We start from the raw sequence: 19,154 nt of genomic DNA on the forward strand, positions 1-19,154 counted from the left end.
GGCTCGTGGGCTCTAGAGCGCAGGCTCAGTAGTTGTGGTGCATGGGCTTAGTTGCTCTGCGGCATGTGGAATCTTCCCGGACCAGGGCTCGAACCTGTGTTCCTTGAATTGTCAGGCGGATTCTTAACCACTGTGCCACCATGGAAGCCCCTATCCTAATTGTTTAACATTAGGTTTCCCCCACCTCTACTTCTGGTATATGTTAGCGAAGAATATTTGCATATATGCAAATATTGCATATAATTACATATATGCAATATTTGCATATAATTACATCCACTATTCTTTTCTTAGGATACGTTCTCAGAAGTGGAAATGCTGGGTTATATGGTAAGCTGTAGGAGTAAGTATCTAGTTTTTCTTCACTGCAGACAGTGCTCCCCTGCGCCCCTAGAATCTCCACTAACAGCTTCTCCTGGGATCTTTTTCCCAGGAGCTTCAGAGAAGAGACTATGGAGCAGGAAGGTGGTGGGGCAGTTAACAACATCTGTTTTCAGTTTCTACTCATGGACCAAAATAAACATGTTGGGTTGCCAGTACCAGCCTTAACATATCCTCTATTATTTGATATTTAACTCTGTCAGCTCAGAATGCTTTCAGCTGCACGTAATAGAAAACTTGACTTATGGTGGCTTTAAAAAATAGGGGATTATTTCTCCCACATAATAAGAAATTTAGTGGGCTTCCCTAGTGGCGCAGTGGTTGAGAGTCCGCCTGCCGATGCAAGGGACACGGGTTCGTGCTCCGGTCCGGGAAGATCCCACATGCCGCGGAGCGGCTAGGCCCGTGAACCATGGCCGCTGAGCCTGCGTGTCCGGAGCCTGTGCTCCGCAACGGGAGAGGCCACAACAGTGAGAGGCCCCGTACCGCAAAAAAAAAGAAAAGAAAAGAAAAAAAGAAATCTAGAAATGTGTGGTGGCTGTGGCTTTAGTTCAACAGCTCAGAGATGTCAAGGAGAGTGTGTCTACAGTGTTCTTGGCCTTTTCTTAATGGTCACAGGATGGCTGCGGCTGAAGCAGGCATCATACTTGTGTTCAGGGAGTCAGGTTGGGGTGTCAGAACACAGATGAATGAGACACATTTTTGACCCTGGGTGTTGTTAACCTGATTTTAAAAGTGGTGCTTTTTTCTCTTATTGCGAAGTAATATATGTTCATTATAGAAAATGTATTTCAATGATAATCTTACCACCCAGATGTAATCACTGCTCTCATTTTGGTGTTTATCCTTTTAGTTTAGTTATAAATGCACAAAAAAGTGGGATTTTTGAGTTATGTACTGCCCCCATAACTGGCTTTTTAAATCAGCATCCATCTCACTGCCTAGCACCCGGTAGATGGTTTAAAGATTTTACTGGAAATTTAATGAATAATTAAAAAAATACACTATGAATATTCTTTTTCTGTATCTCTGAGTAGTCTTTACAGTATATATTTTATAGTATAATTTTTAATAGCTGCATATCCCTCAACTGTTTGAATGTTTCATGATTTATTTGACTCAATCTCTGTTATTTTACATGTAGATTAAAAAAAAATTTAACTATGACAAATAATACTGCATTGAACATCTGTGTGTGTGTGTGTGTGTGTGTGTGTGTATGTGTGTGTGTACACAAATCTTATTTCCTTAAGTTCCTTTCATAAGTGGAATCACTGGGCCCAACGAAATGCCAATTTTACAGTCCTTGATTTATGTCATCAAATTGCCCTCTTCAAATGTACCATTTTACTTACCCCCAGCAATGTGAGTTGTTATAACCTTGTTTTAGTTTTTTATTTTATTTATTTATTTATTATTATTTTTTTGCGGTACGCGGGCCTCTCACTGTTGCGGCCTCTCCCGTTGCAGAGCACAGGCTCTGGACGCGCAGGCCCAGTGGCCATGGCTCACGGGCCCAGTCGCTCCACGGCATGTGGGATCCTCCCGGACCGGGGCACGAACCCGTGTCCCCTGCATCGGCAGGTGGACTCCCAACCACTGTGCCACCAGGGAAGCCCTAGTTTTTTATTTTTAATAGACATTTTTTTTGAGTTGGTAATATATTTGTCTGATTCAAAAATCAAGACAATGCAAAAGGCATAAAGTGGAGTTTTACTCCTGTTCCTGTCCCCATACTCCCATCTCTGCCCCCATTTCCCTTAGGGTAGCCACTTTTACTAGGTTCGTTTGCATGTTTTCAGTATTTTTAATGCACACAGGCAAATATGTATATAAATTATTTCCCTTCCTTTCTTACCCAAAAAGTAACACACAATATACACTGTTCTGTATTCTTGCCTTATTTGGTTATGCTGCTATATAATGTTCCATTATGTGAATATTCTGTAGTTTTATTTATCTAGTCTCCTGTCTAGCTTTATTTGAGACCTGTGTCTTTTCAGCAAAACCAGGCCCAAGTGAACTACGTTATTCTGGCCGTGCAGCTACACCACAAATAGGAGTAGGAAGCTATATCTTAATTTCCTAGACCTACTGCCTGGCTTGCTGCACATTTTGACTTAGCCTCCCAGGGTGTAGTCGGCAGTGTCTGAAATATACTGAATCCAAGAAGGGAGAGAATTGCACAGGTAGGTTTATCCCCTTTGAAGACCCACTGGCTTGTCTTTTTTCCCTAGCTGTGATTGTGAGATATTTTCATGTTTTAGTTTGGATAAAGAGTAACCCCCTCCATTCTCATCCAAGGGATGGTAGCTCCCATAGGAAATTATGTCTTATTTTTTAAGGAATTCATTGCCACAGAGTGCCAGGTGTATGGTATGCTCCCTCAAGAGGCTCTGGGGAAGAATCCTTCCTTGCCTCTTCCAGGTTCTGATGGCTCCAAGCATCCTTTGGCTTGTGGCTCCATAATACTTTACTTTACTTGGCTTTCTCTGTATCTTCTCCTCTTCTTTCTCAAATCTCTATCTGCCTTTCTCTTATAAGGACACGTCATTGTTCTTAGGGCCCAACCAGATAATCCAGGATGACCTCAAATCAAGATTCTTAACTTAATTCTTTTTGCAAAGACCCTTTTTCTGAATAAGGTAACACTTGCAGGCTCCAGGGATTTGATGCAGACATATCTTTTGGGGGCCACCATCCAGCCCACTACGGGCTTTGAGTCTAGCACTCTGATTCCAGAATCTGTGCTGTGCCCTGTTAGACCATATCCTGTGAAGTGCCACAGAGAAAGTCTGTTTTCTCTTCCACATGGTAGTAAAAGGCTAAGGCTTATTTGCTCAGTGTTGTATCTTCATCGCCTTGCACAGTGCCTTTTGCACAGAGGAGGTGCTCAATAAAATGAAATGGCTTTAATCACCGAATTTCCATAGAATTTATGAAGGCAGTTTTCACGTCTCTTATTGCTTTCCTCCAGGCTGAATATTCCCCAGGTACTTCGGTTGTTCCTTATGTGAAGTTTGGAGCCCCCATCTTTCTGGTTGCCGTCCAGTAGGTACTTGCTAATTTGACCAGTCCTCCTCTTAATATGCCTTCCAGATTGAACTCTTGATAAGATTTAAGTAACAGGGTAGAATGAGACTATTAATGCTCATGGTTTGTACACTATAATTCTTAAAGTAGCTCTAGGTTGTATTCATTTTAGAGTAGCTGCTAAGATCATTTCTGGTAATAGCTAAAGACAAAAAAAAAAAAAAAAAAAGAAAGAAAGAAAAGAAAAGAAAACTCTGCCATACTAGTAGTCCTACTTAGTCATTCAGTTTTTAGGGCCAAATACAGCCTCAGTTACGCTAATGCAAATTTTATCGATTTTGGATTCTTGGGATGGATTTTGAATTTGGAAAATGGTCCAAATGTCACATTCTGGGGTTTAGTAGAAAAGGCAAGCGTACTCATTAATAAATCCAGTTTTCTCTCTCCATTCCATTTTGTTGAATCCATGGAAAAAAGTTGTATGTTTTAAGAGACTTGAGTGATGATCCAATACAATTTTCTGCAAGAATGAATCAGGATTTTCATGACAAAATATTAGAGAAGAGAATGTTTTTCTTCTTAATTTCTACCTGCTGTGGCCTGAAGTTGGTAGAGTTTTTTTTTTAATTTTTTTTATCACATTTACCAACTGCTTGTGTTAATTTTCATGTACTTGTACCCTGAACAAATTTATGCTCTTGGTGTTGTGTGTGCTGCAAGTTTCACTGCTGTCAAAACATGTTTTTAAAAATAACCCATGGGTTTTAACCAGTACAGTCAAGACAAATTAGGTTTTTTACGAAGTAAAATCCACCTTAATATTTAGATCAGCAAGATGTTGTTATGACTAACTTTTGGCTTTATGTGGTAAGATAGGACCGAGGCATACTAGAGGCATACTAATGCTTTATAAGTTTTTCTTTCAATCAATTAATTTTTTAAACTAGGGGTTAAAACAAGGAAAAGATAATAACTCCCGGGGTGGGCTCCATGTCTTCATTTACTCCATTATACCGTCTGCATCTTGAAGCCTGGTTTCTTTGAAAGGAAACATTTTGCAGAGAAAGCCCTCTGCTTGGAACTCCTCTCCCTCACTCCTTACCTGGCTACTATTTCTACCTGAGGCTATAGCTTAAATGTCTCTTCTGCAAGGAAACTTATTCTGACCAATAAGACTAGCAGTTCTTATCTTATAAGCCCCCTTGTACTTCATTTGCAGTCTTCATTACATCAGTTTCAATCACCTTGCTAATATTTGTCTTTTACTCCAGTCTGTAAACTCTATGAGGCAGGGCTGTGTCTGTTTCCAACGCTCTCCCTAGATCAGTGTTTGGCCCATAGTAGATGCTTAGTAAGTTTTTGTTGACTGATTGGTCAGAGGCTGCAAAAGTCATTTAAGGGCTAATTTTAACAATATTTGCATTTCTCTCTCTCTCTCTCTCTCTCTCTCTCTCTCTCTGTGTGTGTGTGTGTGTGTGTGTGTGTGTGTATACTAAGCTAATAGCAATGAACTCTTTCTTTTTTTGGGGGTGGGTGGGTACCACTGCATCAAATTACTGAAGTAGAAATAGAAAAAACAGTTGACATTCTGTCTTAAAGTGACTATGGATTTGACCCACTTCTACTCTAGTAATGTCATCACGATTGTATCTCATTGCTGTGGGTTCTTGGAGGCTGACAGGCAGAACAAGTTGCTTCAGCTCACGGTCCTCATCTGTCATACAGAACAGCTTGCAGAATCTTATTATGTGAATGAAATATGGAGAGAGAGATATTTTTCTTCCTGGGCTATCAGGGTAATTGAAAGTAACCGTATCAGGGCACAGGGGGAAAATGCAGGAAAATAGACTGCTTTTGTGAAGGGCAACTCATCGGCTCTCAGAACTGCAGGTATCTAGCCTCCCAGGGCAAAGTGTTTCCTTTTATCAAAAGGCCTGAGATTCAACATTCTTTCAGTGAGGAAAATGCCTTGGTTCATGTTACCACCCCTCAGCTGCCTGATGAGATGCCACCATCATGGTGCCTTTGGAGGTGTATCCCACCAGATGCAGGGCACGAGCTTGGTGTGTTCTTTAGCCAGGGAAGAAAACCGTTTTAGTATTCCAGATCAATAAAGTATAGTAGAAAATTGGAAATGTGCTATGAAAAGTCATTAACCAGAGAAATTCTACTGTTCCTGAGTTTTGGATCAGAAGAAATAATAACACTTGACTGCTTTTCTAGTTTATATTTTACAAGCTTGGCCCTGGTGCAACGGAATATCAGATAATACTGTATCAGTGACACTTTGCCTTCTAAATCGTTGGTCCTGTACATATAAATTGAGCTTTATAGAATAGTTTTAGTTCACAGGAAGCTTCTTACGTAACACTGATCGAAAGCACTAATGTGGTGACGCAAAGCAAGGCACAGTTCAGCAGTCATTCAAGTGATGGCTTCGTTATATTTTGAGATAGCTTTAAAATCACTTAGTCGAACAAAACTCTAAAGTACGGTAACTGCCAGGTTGCTTTATCTAATTTATGAAACGGAGGCAAAGGAAATCAACAATAACCCTCCATTTACCATGATTAGATTAGCTATTACTGAAACTGCAGAAAGTATATAAACCTTTACTTTGTGTTCACTTGAATTTGGTTATTAAGCTTTGATGGAACTTTCATTTAACCAAATGCCTTTGTTTACAACAATAAGCATGTTAAATCTTTTGTGTTCTGAATTTGATATGAGCATTTTAGTACATGCCTCCTGCAAAGGCATGTTAAAGTTACAGATTCTATTCATTTGTGTTCTGTCAAACATTATCAATTCAATCTAGTTAGGGTCTTGTTTTTCTTCCTGACTTTAAGAAATATATCTTTTTTCTATAAGCCTTCTACTTTTTCAAGAATATAACCAGGCATTAACAAACATGAAACTACTTCTCAGAGCAGCTTCATAAAAATTGATTTTTCAAAATTAAATAAGCATCTGGTGGGCTGAAAATGCTTTATACCTGATATTTAAAAGATATTTTGACTATTGCCAAAAGAAATCAATTTCTTCATGCTGTCTCCCTTGCAGATGCCGTCATATGCCGCTGGGTTGTGTAGAGCACAGGCTCTAGAGGGAGGCAGGTTTGGATTTGCACCTCACCTCTACCACTTACCTGCCTGTGACCTTGGACTTCACCTCTTAGGGAAATCAGTTAACTCTAATCACCCTCTCCTCAGTGTGTAATTGGGTTCATAATAGTACTTATAGTGTTTGTTTTATGTGAGGGGATGCATGTAAAGAACTCAAAAACCTGACTGTTATTATAACTTGTGTTTGTGTGTCTGTGTGTGTGTCCATACTCTACATACATGTTATCGACTTGACTGAAAATTTACTGATTTTAAATCTGGTTATAATAATGGAAATGCTGTTATCCTTTCAGGACTTAATGTTCTAGTATCATGACCATATCTAGAAGTGACATGGAGCATAGTTATCATTTTGGATCTATTCAGAGCCATTGCTTGAAAACAAGTCACTGGGAAGGTGGCTATTTCTTATTGCTGAGATTGGAACCAAATCCATATTCCAAAGAAGTCTTTACTTGAAAAGTGGAACTTTATTTCAGTTCTTTTAAATTGATGTAAAAGCTGAGATAAAGAGTGTTTTAAATACGTGAAATAGAAATACATGGCCTTTCCAATAAGAAGGGCTCCTGTTGACAATTTGCTGTTGGTTTTTCACTGACTTTATCTGTTTCTCACATCTTTTAAGCTTCTCTCTAACTGCCTTGTTCTCTCTACACTTTCCATCTTCATCTCTGTCCTTTATATCCACATTTTTGGGGTAGTGTAGATGGGTTTGGAGAAATCCACACTGTGTCACCCAGCATCCTTTAGACCAGTAATCCATACAGGAGTGATAGGAGTTCAGGCTAGGAGATCTGGTCTTTGATATTGGGTTTCAGCAAATTTACACAGTAATTATGGGGGTGGAATTTTTCTCCTCATGTGTACCATCTTCTGTCTGCTTGAATAATGAGTCATAGAAAAATGAAAACTTCTTTAACTATGAAAGTTTCAGCAAGAAAAAAATGTTAGGCCTTTGGTGTTAGTATAATGCAAAATAAGATAGCATTTAAAAAGTCTCTTCTTCAGCATCATATTGACAGTGCCCCTCACTTGAGTCAGGGATTGGGGACTTACTGAGATACACCATCTGGCAGAATACGGAAGGCCAGTCTTGTGCCAACTGAAAAAGCTGCATCAGTTCCAACTCTTGTGTACTTTGCACATTATTGGATGTCTTGCAAAACGTTTATCACTTTTTAATTAGGAAGGACTAAGGGATTTTAGTACCCCAAAGAAAATGTCCGCAGCCCAAAGATAGAAAAGTTATCCAGTGGATCATAAGGGGCAGTAGGTGTTTCACTTTGAGCTTGCACAGAAACAAGGACAGTTTCATACTAGGATCTTTGTTGGGGGGCATGTATCCTTGGTCTGTCTGAGCAGAACTGGGGACCTGGTCTTTCTATTATTCTGACAGTTTCCCCAGCTTGTTTCTCTTGCAGCATGGCCAGGCCTTGAAAGCACATGCCAAGAGATCAACTCTGTTCTGCTTCTTGGCCTATCATGTAAACTGTGGCCTGTCATGTTCATTAAAATGAAAATTTGTCGAATGGAATTTGCCTGACTGGCGGAATAGTTTAAATGTCAGATGTTGTTAGGCCTGGATATAAATATTATGTTTCTATTGTTAATTAATTGCAGCGCCTCAGTACCAGTGATCCAAAATCCAATTTAGTCTGCAATAGGCCTGTGGATAAGGGCCAGAGACAATGAATGCAGAGGGAAAAAATGTATTCAGAGTTTCCATTGTATCCGTCAATGTCCTCTTAGAAAAATAGCAAATTTTGGTGTGTCATTACAGTTTAAGAAGGGCAAAACAAGACAGAATTAGGACTCATTGTCTTTTGAAACCTCTCAAATGTTACTTACTGTTGCATCTATTCCACTGCTAGCCCTGAGTCTGTCCCAGCATCAGAATTCCCAAAAGATGCCACTCTGTCCCCTTTCTGGGACTCCCCCCCACCCACTGTTTACATCTCTTGAGTCTGTTGTTTTGTTCCCCGCTCATTTCAGACCTGTAGAACTGAGGTGTCTAGCCCCGTAATCAATTCTCTTTGCAGTGTTCATTTTCCTCTCTTCCACTTACCATCAACCCTTCCTTTCTCTTTCTTTTTGTCCCTTGTTTTGGTCCCCAGGCTCAACAGCCTGTCTGTCAAGTCTGCCACTGTTTGTTAAGATCATTTTGCTTCCAAATTGAGCTGGTAGCTGAATATCACTCGGAATATCGCTGCTAGAACTGTCTGCATTACAAAGAGGAGCAGAAATCTTGCTGCTGGGGCCCAGACCTCAAAACTGACTGTTGTTGCAAAGCCGTGAGCCAGCAGGCGTTTGTGGCTGCCATTCTCAACCAATATTTTGTTGAGTACTTGCTGTGAGCATGGCATCTGACCCGGCCACCTCTCTGGGTTCCAAAGGCAAGTGGATATGCCAGGCGGAGGAGGACTAATTAAGACTTTGGAAGGCAGGACTAATGTGGTCCAATGGTCAGGGGCCCTCATTTAATTCCTGGCATCCTGGTCCCTGCCAACCTCGTTCTGTCCCTGTGATTATGCCAGCTGAGAAGCAGGGAAGGGAAGATGAACTTTGGTTTGCTCTGAGTTTCCCTGTCCAGCAGTGTCTATCAGTTTAAAAATGAGAGGGAAGGAGGCCAGAGAATCTTCCAGATGGAGAGTTCAGAGGAGGGCACAACCAGACTCCCTCTCAGCAGTGATGTCACTGGTCCAGGAGCCTGCTGCCGGACCCTGTAGTGGAGTGGAGTGGGGGCTGGCAGAACAGTCACCCTTGGCTTAGGGTGGAAGCAGATTCAAACCAGGCACATGCAGGCCACATGGTAGAGGCAGAGCATTTACCCTGAGGACTGGCAGTCTGTTTGGAGGTGGGGCCCTTCATTCTGGACTCCTCTTAAGGGCGAGATCCCCAAGTTACGTAGACAACTGCAGAAACCGAATGGGGAATTGGTGTTCTCCAACCTCTCTGTTTCTTCCTTTAGCATGAATCAGCTGTGTAAGAAAGGTGACCTTAGATAGGCTGGAGGCAGCAGTAACAGCAGTAGCCCTACATCCTTGGATGGATGCACATGTGGACAGCAGTTCCAGGCAGCAGGGGTTTGGTGAGGACACAGTGCACTGACACTTGCCACACCTCGTGGTAGCACAATTTTTTAACTAGATTCCATGTTCATTGAAAAGTATCCATATGGATACTCCAGGAACAGGGTTTTGCTCAAACAAGAACTGTTTTTTAGACTAAGGCGATCTGAGGTCTATGAAATTCTGGAATGATAACGAATGAGGCTAAACACTGAATATCTGGCTTAACCTTACTTAAAAATTGATTATTTTAATGTTACATCCATACAACCTCAGTTTCTCTCTGAGATGAACCTCTTTGTCTCAAATTCAGGTTATTAGAGTTTGGGGAGGGTTTGTGCTATTGGGAGCAGAACTGTTTGACTTGAAATGTCATCTCATTCTAAGAAAACATACTAGGGCCATGTTAGGGCATCCCTGTGCAAATGTCACGTTGTCTGAGTGTCTCCTCCTAGGATTAGACTAGCCACGGTGCTTCCAGCCCTGTCTTACGGTCAGACAAAGCCACTGACTTCCCCCACAGCCAGGGTGCCAACCTGGCCAGGGTCATGCTCCCCGAGATTTCATGGAATTTGATTTGTCTCTAACTCTCTGCATGTTAAGATGCTAATTATTGGTTGACTGGTATTCTGCTCCTCAGGTGTCACCTAATGATTTTCCAGGGCTCATGCTACTTGGCAAATTTATTTTTTCAATGCCTGGCAAATATTACAGCATTGAACAGGTGTGGTGAGGATGAGTGGTGTTATATTCTGTGTGTGTGTGTGTGTCTCAGGCCACAGAAGTGTAGACTTCTGTAGAGAGATATCTTTTTATCTTAAAAAAGCCTAGAGTACAAATTAAGAAAATGAGAAAGAAAGAACAAAAATAAAAAGCTAATCTCAAGTAAAGAATTTTCAATGTTTTCAACAATAACACAAACATAATATTCCTTTAAGCAAATTTCCTTGGGTGTATGTTGACACTGTCTTAGAGGACGTAGATTCAACAAGGAGCAAGAAGGGTGTAGTCTGAATCACCACACCTGTAAGAGGTTCTTTTAAAGACGTTCGATGCTTTTGTTTGAAATAAAAATGAGGTGCTGGCCAAAAAAAAAAGAAAAAAAGATGTGGTCTGTATCTTTGTTGAACTTAGGGTCTATTGGAAAGACTTTCATTTACATTTTGACAATATTGATCAGTTATCCATGTGAATAACAAAACTAAGGAATATTCCGATCTCCTCCCTCAACTCTAAATACATCAGTTTCACAAATTCTGAAAATTACTCTTTAAGAAATACATGCATATAAACTGAAATAAAATTTCTGGGAATACATCTGAGAAGTCTCAGGTTTGGGGGATCTTTTCTGTTGTTTGTTGTGAGGGTTTAAATCAGTCTGCAGATTCTCAAATAATTTCATGTGTTTAAAATATTCATTTATCATCAGGTAGTTTAACCAAGGCTACGTTTTCCAGCTGCCTGGTTTTCACCGATATGTAGAAAAAGGTTTAAGAATCTTTTCTTAGTTGAAAATTGGCTATCATTTGAAAGAATGTTGCAGTAATTCAACTGCAGCAACAGCTCACTGAGCATAGCACAAGAACAGAAATGAGGGCTGAATTTATTCACTGTCTTCTTTCTTGTGTCTTAATTCCTGAGTGAACAGACTTCTTTCCTAGGTATATACATAATTGTTAAAGACTTAAAGGTCAATAACCAATCGCTTAATGTGGCAGTCAAGTCAGGTGAGGGCTGCAGAATGCAGCAGTGGATGCAAATCTCTCAGTTCCAGGCAATGTTGCCTTAAGGAAGGTGCAGTTGGATGGTTCCCAAAGATAGGTTTTAATTGGGGGAAGATAAATCACAGTCAAAGGAGGTTTTCATATATGAGAAAGATGTTTGTTTAAATTCAGGCCAGTATTTACCTGGAGGCTGGATAATGGAGTGAGGGGCTTGGTGTTGAAAAAGGTTTTCTGGGCAGCTATGCTCTGGAAAACCACTCAGATAAATCAGTGTGTTATTGGCCTGTACTGCTCTGCCTCCATGATTATGTCTTTTGGGAGCAGCTAAAGCCTAAACCTCTTTGGATTCATTTAAACATAATCTGTGTCTTGCAGAAGGTCATATGAAGGTTAGAGAGTCCACCTGCTCTACAACAAAATGGGGATGAGTTAGGCATGAGGGGAACTGGGAAAGGTATAATGCATTGTAGCTGCAGGTGAAAATGTTTTCATGGACAGTAGAAGTTTATGTCTTTGGATTTGGGGGTCAAGGTAAACATGGGAAAGAGAGGACTAGTTTGAGTGGCTATTCTTGACTTTTGTCCAGAGATTAAGTACTTTGGGCACTAGAGTGAGAGTTTTCTGATTCTGACCTGCTCCTACTTCAGATATCTAGCATACATAAATGGACAAATGTTTGGGTGCCAGAGGTATACACAAAGACTGTGGAATCCACTTGTGCAGCTGACTCTTGAATACGGAGGGGGTTAGGGGCGCCGAGCAGTTGAATATTTGTGTATAACTTATCATCAGCCTTCCATATGTGTGTCCATATCCGAGATTCTGCGGATTCAATAACCACGAAGAGTGTAGTACTGTAGTACGTAGTTATTGAAAAAAAATCCATGTATAAGTGGACCAGTGTAGTTCAAACATCCTGTTCAAGGGTCAGCTGTGCTTGTTTATTCAACAAGTATTGACTGAATGACTATTTAGTGCTAGCATAGAGTCTGGGGCTCACAATGCCCGGGCAGGGTGAGTTTGGTTTAAGCAATATAAGCCATAGGTTTTAAAGAGCTTAGACGTTCATTAAGGTCATAAAATATAAACACAGGAGAAGGTAATAATTTAAGACAATAGCATGCATGCCTGTCACAAGGCATTCTACGATTAAGGAGACAACAAAGCTCTGTTTTAAGATCAGTCCCACCACCTGTCTGTCCCTTTACCTTTCTGGGAGCGAACCTTCAGTACTGGCTACCCTTTCTTACTCTTCTGCTTTCAGCCTCTTAGTTTCCACTGCTCATCTGCTCATCACCTTGACACGTGCTCAGGTTTTTTCTGTTTACGAACTGTACAAAGAAAGCCTCTTTCAGCCCTTTCTCCTCCAGTTGCTACTCTTTCCTCTCCTTCACACCCAAACGTGTCTAATATTGTCCTTACTGTCTTCATTTTAATGATTTCCACTTCATTTTAATGATTTCCATTTTCCAATCGACTCCAAACTGAATTCTGTCTCAGTCCACAGAACAGTTCCTCGTTCAGTTCCTCAATGACGTTTACATGGTAAAAGGGACAGAGCTGGCGCAAAGCCATTAGCGCGAGAGCCTTAGCGCGAGAGCCATTAGCGCGAGAGCCATTAGCGCGAGAGCCTTAGCGCGAGAGCCATTAGCGCGAGAGCCATTAGCGCGAGAGCCATTAGCGCGAGAGCCTTAGCGCGCCATTGCCCGCCGGGCAGAGAGTGTGCTGAGAGGAGGCTCGAGACCTTCTCCCCAGGCCCCTCTGGAACCCGGCCTCGGGACCGGCAGGTGACCTGGGGGGCCCAGGGACAGGACTAGGGCTGTGTCTGCAGAGCTCCAGAGCCCTCGCCTCGGCCGCCCACTGGCGGGGCCCAGGCCTTGAAGTAGCAGCGGACCTCTCCCACGTCCCCACCTCTGTGACCTAATGGCAGTGGTTGCAGTCTTCATGGGTCCCAGACCATGGAGGCCTCAGCAGCTGGAGTATACGGACACTGCCCTGAAGGTAACAGCTTCACCCCAGCCACCATGTTGTGATGAGAGGCACACCCCATGTAGAGGCCACAAGGATGTGTTACAGCTGATAGCCCTAGCTAAAGTCTCAGCTAACCCTCAGCAACTGGCAGGCATTTGAGGGGATGAACCTTCAGATGATTCCAGGCCCCAGCTTTCAAGTCTCCCAGCTGAGGCCTCAGGCACTGTAGCATACAAAAAAGTCGGCTCACTGCACCCTGTCAAGATTCTTGTTCCATAGAAACCATAAGAGATAATAAATTATTATTATGAAGTCATTAATTGTTAGGTAGTTGGCTTTGTAGCAATATGTAGTCAATGCAAATGCCTATTTTATTATTACTAACTTGTATTTTGCCTAATATTAACTTACTTCCACCAACTTTCTTTTGGTTCATATTTGCTTGGTATATAGTTTTCTGTACTTGTCCTTTCAAAATCTCTTTCTGTCTTAGATGTGTTTCTTATAAACATCACATAGCAAGGTTTAAAAAAATTCATTTTGAAAAAATTTTATTTTAACAGATGCATTTAATCCACTTACTCTGATTACTGACATATTTGAACTTCTTTTAAATATTTTGTGTTTTCTGTTCACTGTGTTTTCCTTTGTTTCTTTCTCCATCCCATTCCAGTCTTCTATAGAAAGAGAATTGGTTGAGTTTTCTATTCTCTAGATTGTTCCCTTCACTGGTTTGGATACTTCAATTCTTATGGTGATTACTCTTATGTGTTTTAAAATCGTGAAATAGAATATACATACAAAATAATTTTTGAAAATGTATATCTACAGTTTAAAGAAAATAATAAACTGAACATCCAGATACCTGTCCCCAAGCCAAGAAATAGAGCATTACCATATTCCAGAATCCTCTTAGACCATTTCCCCATTACAATCTCCTTCCTCACTCTCAAGGTAAATATAGCCTGAATTCTGTATAAATCATTCATTCCCTTGCTTTTCTTCATAGTTTTTGCCACTTACATGTAATATTTCAAAACAAGATAGTATTTATTTTTGCCTTTTTGAATATGTTATATGCGGAATAATATATACAGTCTTTTGTGACTTGCTTCTTTTGTTTTACATCATATTTTTGAAAGGCATACGTGTTGATGTGTGTAACTGATTCATTGATTTCTCAACTCAGTGTAATATTCCATTGTAAGAATCTATAAAAATGTGTTTATTCATTGTACTGTTAATACCTGTTTCTGTTTTCAGTATTTCTTGCCATTCTAGCATTGATGCTAGAAACATTCTTGTACATGTCCCTTTGAGCATATATGAAAAGATATCTTTGGTTATGTACGTAGAGAAAGAAACGCTAGTTATCTTTAACAAGTTTATCAGTAGCTGTAATGCATATTTTTAACAACTTAATCAGTATCTTTTCCTCCTAAACAATTCATTTCCCCTCCTTTATTCCATATGATTGTGGCCAACCACTCATTTCATCTTATTTGCAAACCCTAAAAATTGGTCATTATTGCTATTGTAGGTTTTTGACAAGCAGGGTTTAGTAATTTTTATCCAATACCCATTATTTATTTATTTATTTATTATTATTATTTTTTCTCAAATTTGCTTTAATTTTTAAACTTTATGTAATAATATACTGTGTTTCAGGAAATGTTAGAAACACATTTTTTTTTTATTGGAGTATAATTGCTTTACAATGGTGTGTTGGTTTCTGCTTTATAACAAAGTGAATCAGTTATACATATACATATGTTCCCATATCTCCTCCCTCTTGTGTCTCCTTCCTTCCCACCCTCCCTATCGCACCCCTCCAGGCGGTCACAAAGCACCGAGCTGATCTCCCTGTGCTATGTGGCTGCTTCCCACTAGCTATCTACCTTACATTTGGAAGTGTATATATGTCCATTTGAATTTACTAGATTTACTGTCATACTTGCTAATTTATTTGTTCACCATTGCTTTTTGTTCCTCTTTCCTTCTGGGATCAATTTCTTATTATTCAAGTATATCTTTTAGTATTCCTTTCAGCAAAAGTAAACTACTGTGAGCAGGAAATAATATTTTTTTTTTCTGAAAAATGTCCTTATTTCTCTCATTCTTGAATGATAATTAGTTTAGCATGGCTATAGAATTTTCCTTGAATTTTTTTCACTTGGAACTTAGGACATGTCATTCCACTGCTGTCTTGATTTTATTTTTGCTTATGACAAGTTGTTTTGCAAGGAGTCTATTTTTTCTCTCTGGTTGGATTTAAGGCTTTCTTTCTATCTCTGGTGTTCTGCGGTTTCCTTCTGTTGTATCTACCTGTAGATTTGCTTTTATTTACCTTGTTGAGGTCTTGGTATTCTTTTTCAAGAGGATTCATGTCTTTCATTCTAGAAAATTTGCATTCATTATTTTTTCATATTGGTCCCCTCCCTTTCTTTTGAGCTATATTTTGTTTAGCATTTCTTTGTGTTTGAGATAGAAACGGATACAGCTCAATCTCTTTGTTGTCAGACCATAAATCTCTCAGACTTTATAAAATGTAGTATTATACTATTTTATCTAGTCTTCCCCAAATTATGTTTCCCCCAACTCTATTGCAATCCACATAACACAGGGGGAAGGAGAAATTTTGATGGTGTCCCATGGAGGGGCCTTATCTCCTGCATTAATATTCCAAGATTTACATCATAGCCCACAAGTCTGGCCTTGTTCTTTGGTGGTCATGCATCAGCGGTAATGGGTTCTATAGTGGTAGGAGGATGTGAAGGGAAATAGCCCAGTAGGGGCGAAAGCAGTTACTTAGGACATTAAAGGGAAAAAAAAAAAAAAAAAGGAAACATGGGAAAACCATGAAGTAGTTGACCATTCCCAACTACTATACCTTAAGAGATGTTAGGACCTAGCCATGTATGAAAGAAATAGGCATATTCCATTTATTTTTGACCATGGAGTCAACATATGAGTAATGTTGGACTACTATAGAATCAGCCCCTTGAAACCTTAAGTTATTGCTGTTGCTTGGGAACTATAGTTTACCACATCTCCTGTCATATTGACTTGTGTGTGGTCAGCACATTGTACGTTTTGGTTGCAGGGAGCTTAACATGCCTAGATTTGATTTGAAATGCCAAGTTTGGCTTCCTCTGTTTTATGAGTTTCTCACTACCGAGAGAAGGCTACACTCTACCTAGAGGAAGGAGGATTGTATGTGTAAGCTTGCACACATTTACTCATAGGGGCAAGTGGTGAGGTCTGGATTGGGAGGGCCCTGCACGCCATATAAATGGAATAGGCTCCCCCAAGTAAAACTCCCAGGGAAATGGAAATCGAGTGTGCAAGAAAGATGGCGCTAAAAGATGTAAGAAAATAAAATGCTCGGTCAGATCTAGTGTGCTGCATAATGTTTAATTTGATTTTCATCTCTGCACTTTATAAGCTGTTTCATCTCTGCACTCCTCCATTCTGTTGAGGAGTTCACACCCCAAAAGATTTGACTATAGATCTGGCCAGGTTTGTGTGAGTCAATTCTGGGTAGATGTGTGTGCCGTTTTCAGTTTATGACTTTGTCTTTCATTGACCTCTTGTACAGGAGGTATGAGGCATAAAGTTTTATCAGTGGTTTATTTGGCTAGCATCACATACCATGGCATATGGAAATTCTACTTAGAGACGTGGAGAGAAAACGTTTGCTGTTTTGCTCGCAGATAACTCAGTGCTTTCGTTTTTATCTCTTTGTAGCTTTGAAGCGCAGCAAAGAAGGGAAATCCATTGAGAACAGTCTGTAAAGGTAAGTGTATTTATTACATGGCCTTGACAAACATTGCCTTTACAACATTGATTTTTCTTTTATTCAGAGATTTAAACACTCGGATTAAAGATATAGCTGACAGGACAACTTCCTTGACCACCTACTTGTCCTCCCTCATAGGCAAAAGTGCTGAGCAATAGTTAGCAGAGAGCAGGAGGAAATGAAATGATGTGCTGAGGGTAGCCAAATGCAGTTGTATGCTTGCTGACCTTTGCTTTCTTCTCAGCAGTTAAGACATTCCAATGGAGCTAAATTTACTAAGATTAATGCTAGATGGAAAAAGAATGCACTCGTACCACTTCTGGTCAATAGTTAAATAAAACCAGCTGGCCAAATAAAGCATTTAAGATAAAATTCAAAGTGGCATTTCAATTGCGTTGGATGAAATTTATCATTAAAGTCAGTTGTGCCATTGTGTGGAAGAGCTAGTTTTGTAGAAAGGAGAAAGTTAATCAGTTTGGTGTAGCTAATTGCATTCCACCCAGTCGATTTGGACGCTAAGTGAGTTAAGGAAATGAACTTCCAAGTTTGAAGCAATGGGGAAAGTACCTACTCAGCCTCCTGTGAAACATTACAATCGAGCTGCTTTTTACATGGAAAAATGTAATTGTTTCCTCTTTCCTAGGTATATTTATAAGCATACGTCTGTACAGCATTGTTCTTTGAGCCATTGTTTAATTTCTGTTCTGCATGAAGTATTTTAATTTAAAGATTTCATTCTGGGGAATTATAGGGCTGCAGTTTCATCAAAAGTCTTTGGTGGCCAGGGTGAAATATGCCATAATTTTACATTTCTTTTCATCATCAATTATGTTTTTGACAATTTTAGGGGGTTTTTTTCTGTCATTTTTATTCCAGGAATCATGACCGTGACCACTTTAGTTAAAGTTGGAAGAGCCATTTTGATTTACTTTATATTTTAAGTTATTCCTAACTTTATGACAAATCTACTTCTGGAGCTGAATTTTTAATGTTTATTTTGAGGGTGAAAAGGAATTTTACAGGGAAATTGGAGAAAGCCCCTTTTGAATAATCAGAACATGAGCTATAAAAATATTGTTTTGAGGATTTGCTTTGGGATGATTAAACTCTGGTGCATGAAAGCTGGTTGGCTTGGAATTTTTCTGTAATGGGCACTAGTGACGAAAAAAATATCTTAAGAAGTAGATAATTCTTACATTCAGCCATATAACTTACACATCTCTGGACCATTGAGCCACATCTTGGAATAAAGCAGTACTTGATAGCTTTTAGAAATAAATTCTCATAAACTGTTGGAGTTAGTGATGATGTAGCAGTCTTCAGAACCTTGAGATCTTTAGGTACAGTTATGGTGCTCTCATTCTTCTTGGAAAGTATTTTCACACTGGTACCGTCTATTTCCTCTACTCTCAATGAAAACCCTTTGTTATTCTGGTAATCTGGAGTCAGACATGGATTTAGTTGTGGTTTGACTTTTATGAGCTATTGGACCATGGTCAAGTTATTCACCCCCTCTGTATTTCAGTTTCCTACTTTGTGAAATGGAAATAAAACTGTTTTGCTCCTAAGGTTGTGGAGCTTAAATGAATTATTATGTGTTGAGGGCTTAGAACAGGTCCTGGTCCATGATAACTACTCAGTAGATATTAGCTGTTGCTGCTCTTGTTAATATTACTGTCATCATCATCAGCATCAGCGTTAGCATCCTTATGGATTTATTCATTAGATATTTTGAGGAGTCTGTTCTTTTTGGAAGTGTAGGGATAATGTTTCAAAAATGAGCATATGTTACTAAAGAAGGGCAAATTCTGCTTTGGCTTTTAAGAATCAAATGAAAAGATAACTTTCAGATAGTATGAGAAGTGAGGCCTCTGTAAGTAAAAAGTTGTCAGGTTGAAGTTTTGTTGTTGTCAGGTTGAAGTTTTGTTGGTGTCAGGGTAAACACTATCTTTGGCTGTGTGTGGGCAACTACTAATTAATATAGTCTTAGGAAGTGAGTGATCTATTGCTACTAGTTAGGTTGAGGAATTTTTGAAGAAAACCTTATTAAGTT

The 19,154-nt window shown here is 39.7% G+C and overlaps 1 protein-coding gene across 21 annotated transcripts in view; it reads left to right on the top strand.

Moving 5' to 3' along the window:
• Positions 1-19,154, top strand: part of FHIT (fragile histidine triad diadenosine triphosphatase) — a 1,458,892-nt gene that overhangs the window by 20,049 nt on the left and 1,419,689 nt on the right. For all 21 annotated transcript variants that reach the window (XM_060307532.2, XM_060307526.2, XM_060307530.2 and 18 more), the window contains exon 2: positions 17,050-17,098. The gene's annotated coding sequence lies outside the window, so the exon portion shown is untranslated. The remainder of the gene's footprint in view (positions 1-17,049; positions 17,099-19,154) is intronic.

Source organism: Globicephala melas, chromosome 11, assembly GCF_963455315.2.
Source record: "Globicephala melas chromosome 11, mGloMel1.2, whole genome shotgun sequence".
In the NCBI taxonomy this organism is placed as follows: Eukaryota; Metazoa; Chordata; class Mammalia; order Artiodactyla; family Delphinidae; genus Globicephala; species Globicephala melas.